The sequence below is a fragment of the Capsicum annuum genome, chromosome 12, assembly GCF_002878395.1.
Source record: "Capsicum annuum cultivar UCD-10X-F1 chromosome 12, UCD10Xv1.1, whole genome shotgun sequence".
Lineage (NCBI taxonomy): Eukaryota > Viridiplantae > Streptophyta > Magnoliopsida > Solanales > Solanaceae > Capsicum > Capsicum annuum.
In genome coordinates, this window is record NC_061122.1 from 198,449,881 (window position 1) to 198,455,332 (window position 5,452).

Here is a 5,452-nt window from a genome sequence, read left to right on the forward strand (position 1 = left end):
TATATATATATACCTCGCTCGTAAAACAATGTGTTAATCAAATAAATTATCGATTATTTGTGTTGCGTTAATTTGCGGTTGTTCAACTTTCTGTCTCCCGCTCCCCTACTTCCTTCCTCCCCTCTCATATACCTCGTAATACTAGTCTTACGTTATTACAACTTCAAAAACATACGTGTGTCTACATTGACCTCAATAGTTTGATATATATCAACGTATCATTCAAACTATTTTGATATATACATTCATTTATCTAGCTTTCGATTACTACATACGTCACTACAAGATATATACGTACATATATATACGTATATTCAATTGTCTATCAGCTTTAAAATACGTACTATAAACATCACATACATGATTTTACCACTCCATAATAATATACAACGTATTTTACAAATACTCGGATGAATTATAGATTGCATTATCTTATGTCGTTAATATACCTTCACTGTATAATATGTATATACTATATCTATATATCTATACATACACACACATATACATACTATCGACTATATCAAGTTCTAAATACGTACTATATATATCTCACACATAAGTACACAAGTATATTACTATCCAATAAAATAATGTGATGTGTTTCTTATACATACTCAGATGAGTGATCGATTAATTATATTTGATTAGCTTAATAAACTAGGTTTTGACTACATTGTTCATCAATGGTTCACTACATCATTTATAAATATTGAAATATATATATATATATATATATATATATATATATATATAAAAACTCTTCAATTCGTACTATATATATCACATCCACAAGTATAATTACCATATAAAAGAACACATTCATTATATTCTAATGAATTATCGGTTATATGCTACATTATTATGACTGCAAATATGTACTATAAACACCACCTTTCAAATACGTACTATAAACATCCATTTTTAGATTTCAAATACGTATACAACAGTTTTCAATGGTCTATCCCAACGGTATGATATATATATACACATATTCATTATATAAAGATTATGTATGTTTAACACCATTTAACGTATGTATAAAGGAAAATATTTATTTTATTTATTGAAACATAAGTAAAAGATAAAGATTATGTTGTACATAATTTGTATATTATATTTGATATATTTTTTAGTGTAAGTTTTTCCACGTTAGATTGATTGATTGTTATTATTATTATATTGGTTATTGACTACATGTAATCAGTATAATTTTAAAAAATAATATATTAGATTATCTTTTAATCCAGTAAATATATTATATTATATATGTAATCTAATATATTATTTTTACTAATAACAATAATTAGATTACATAAAGATAATATAAGATTATATAATTATTTTTTAAAAATAATTATTTACTTTTTTTCTTTTTTTAATTCCAAAACCAACCACATGTGGTTGCTTTTAAAAAAAATTAATATTATTTAATTCCAAAACCACCGCATGAGGTTGTTTTTTTAAATATTTATTAATATTATTTAAATTAAAAACGACCACATGTGGTTGCTTTTTACAAATTATTTTCTTTTTATTTTAATTTAAAACCGCCACAAGTGGTCGATTTTTAAAAATATTTTTTAATTAATTTTTTTTAACCAAAACCGACCACAAGTGGTCGGTTTTGTTATTTTTTTAAAATTTTAATTTTTAAAATATATACTAATTAATATAAAAATTATTGAAATATTTATTTTGATATTTAAAAATAAAAAAGCGACCACATGTGGTCGCTTTCTCAAAAAATTGTAAAACCAACCATTTATGGTCGGTATGTGGTCAGTTTTTGTAGTCATTTTTTAAATTTTTTATAGTAGTGAGCCATTTGATGTTGTCTATCTTTTACTGGGAGAATAAGTTAGTTCAAGTCCTAACTTGCCTTTAGAATTAGCCATTAAGTGAACTCGTACCTTTAAAAAAAAATGGATATCCATGGTCGAGATTTTTCTTTCTCTTTTTGCCTCGGGTTCTCTTTAAAGAACATTCACCTCTCTAATTAATTCTCTTGTTTGCTGGCTGTAAAGACAAAAGGGGGATATGTGTCTCGGGTCTCGTTTCATTCCTATGAACGTGTTGCCATATATTTAATCATTTTTCTCTTTACTCGATCGCATATTAATCCATATATTCTTTTTATTGCATGAACTCTCCCTTATGAGTCTCCCGGACTCCCACTTCTTACATTCGGTTGGGTTAAACCCAACTTCTATCGAGTCAAGACCCAAGTCAAGTCCAAAAAGGGATTAATGTGCAAGAAACAAAGGCTGGTATAAATTGATATACTTTGATATACGAGTGGTATATTATATTTGATATGTTTTTTGGTGTAAGTTTTACACGTTAGATTTATTGATTTTTATTATTATTATATTGGTTATTGACTACGTGTAATCAGTATAATTTTAAAAAATAATATATTAGATTATCTTTTAATCCAGTAAATATATTATATTATATATCTAATCTAATATATTATTTTTACTAATAACAATAATTAGATTACATAAAGTTAATATAAGATTATATAATTATTTTTAAAAAATAATTATTTACTTTTTTTCTTTTTTTAATTCCAAAACCAACCACATGTAGTTGTTTTTTAAAAATATTTATTAATATTATTTAAAATAAAAACGATCATATGTGTTCACTTTTTAAAATTGTTTTCTTTTTATTTTAATTTAAAACCAACCACAAGTGGTCGTTTTTAAAAATATTTTCTAATTAATTTTTTTGATTTTTAAAATATATACTAACTAATATAAAAATTATTGGAATATTGATTTTGATATTTAAAAATAAAAAAGCGACCACATGTGGTCGCTTTTTAAAATTATACAAAAATTAAAAAAAAATTGAAAAACCAACCACTTGCGGTCGGTATGTGGTCGGTTTTTTGTGGTCATTTTTTCAATTTTTTTTAGTAGTGAGCCATTTGATGTTGTCTATCTTTTACTGGGAGAATAAGTTAGTTCAAGTCCTAACTTGCCTTTAGAATTAGCCATTAAGTGAACTCGTACCTTTAAAAAAAATGGATATCTATGGTGGAGATTTTTCTTTCTCTTTTTGTGTCGGATTCTCTTTAAAGAACATTCACCTCTCTAATTAATTCTCTTGTTCGCTGGCTGTAAAAGACAAAAGGAGGCTATGTGTCTCGAGTCTCGTTTCATTCCTATGAACGTGATGCCATTTATTTAATCATTCTTCTCTTTACTCGATCGCATATTAATCCGTATATTCTTTTTATTGCATGAACTCTCCCTTATGAGTCTCCCAGACTCCCATTTCTCACATTCGGTCGGGTTAAACCCAACTTCTATCGAGTCAAGACCCATGTCAAGTCCGAAAAGGGATTAATGTGCAAGAAACAAAGGCTGGTATTTATTGATATACTTTGATATACGAGTAGTATACACCGAAAGTAGCAGCTGCACACTATCACACGGTTTATGATGAAAAATGGAGCCAAAATAAGTAGGTTTTCATGCTCATATACACTGTATATGCAGCAGTATACAAACAAATGCAGGAAAAGAGCTGCTGATATACAGCGGATATACAGGGGTCAAATTGGGTTGAAAGTCCATGGAATTTGTGAAAGAGTTGGACTGACCTTTAATGGACAAAAGGGGACCAATTTTAACTCCCCTATTTATTGTTCATTCTAATTTGTTTATTTGTATTTACTTGAACACTTTAATCAATTAATCTAGATAAATTTTCTAAGAAATTGCCATTTTTCTTTATCTTCATTTCCTTTCTTTTCCTTCACTTATTCGAATTTCCTTTATCCACTTCATCTTGTTTAAAAAATGAATAAAGATAGACTTTATGTTAATCCTTTTTTTGGAAACAAGCCTTTCACATTAAGATGACTTTTTTTTGTTCATGTATTAATTAGTCTCATTTAGGCTAAATAGAATTTTCGTAAACATAAAAAGAAATAGATTTTTCTCAATTTGGTTTCTTCTAAAAAAAAGAAAAATCAATTTTACATAATTGGTTAGTTCTTTTTTTACTTATTTTGATTTTAAAAATAATAATAATTAAATTAAATAAAGTTTTGACTTAATTTTTATTTTCAGGTCAATTTTTCTTGCCTAAAAATAGACTATTTAGAGTTGAACGAAATATAACTATTTTCAAATATCGCTTGATCAAGTTTTGAATTTTTAGAAATTGACATTTTTTGCAAAGTTAACCATTTTAAGTTAATCAAAATATTTTGATCAACAGTTTTAAAACGAACGCTCCTAAGTTCTTTAAAACACTTCTTAGGACGTTAATTGAACCATTGCCCACTTTTTCTAATTTTAAAAGTTTAATACTGTTTTTGAACCTTTGGAATTCTTTCAAGTTTTTTTTATTTTTGAATAAAAATTAAGTGGCAACTCTATAATTCTTCTTGAGTTATTTTGAAATTTTCTAAGTTTTGAAATGATTTAAGAAGTCAAAAATTATTTTCTTTTTAAATAATTTATCTTTCCTTTAATAAATCCGAAAAGGGATAAAACGGTCATTTCATCTGTTGTGAAGTGGTGAAGCTCCATCTTTTGAAAGGTGTGTTATTTCTTTGGTTTCATTATGTTTCTTTAGCATCTTATTTTGGATTCTTTTGGTCATGGTCGAGGACATGTCCGAACCAATTTGGTATTCTGGTATTGTAGAGGCTTTTGTGGATAAAGTATGGGTTGGATAATGGTTGTTGACTTCTACTCTTCATTTGATTATTTATTCACCTTATTATCATGTTTGGGTTGTCTTCCGTTGTTATTATATTGTGTTCTGGATATTAGGCTAAGGGGTGGTCTCCGGTCCTCGGTGGTCTTGAGATACCCGTCATGACTAGACCCTGTCCAGGTTGTGACAAGCTTGGTATCAGATCATAGGTTCAAGATATTTGCGTGTCCACAATGTCGTATCGAGTAGAGTCCCTTTTATGGGAATGTAGTGCACCACACTTATAAGGGGGAGGCTACAAGGCATTTAGGAATATTTTTCTTTCTTGTGTTCTATTTCGGGCCATAAAGTTTAGGGTTATGAAATTTCTTTTAACTCCTGGTTTTCTCTCTTTTCAGATCATTCCTCCCCGAAGATATGATGTTCGTAGAAACTCTGCTGAAACCTCTATCTCACCTGATGAAAATGTGGACGAGACTCGCCCTATTCATAAAATGCAGACCCGGTCTTGGGCCTCTGCTTCTGATTGTGCCACTCCACTTTGGGTTCCACCAGTCTCCACTAGTCCTTCTCCGATTGTGACACTCATGCTCAGACACCTTAAGGAGATATCTCTAATACGAAGTTCTGTCGATCTATTCATCTGCTTACTCAACTGGTGACATCTTAGTCTCGTTAGTCTGGTCTTGTTGGTGTTGTTGTGACTTCATCTGAGGTTACTTTGGTTGGTCAGTTCATGAGGTTAAATCCCCCAACCTTTATAGGCTCT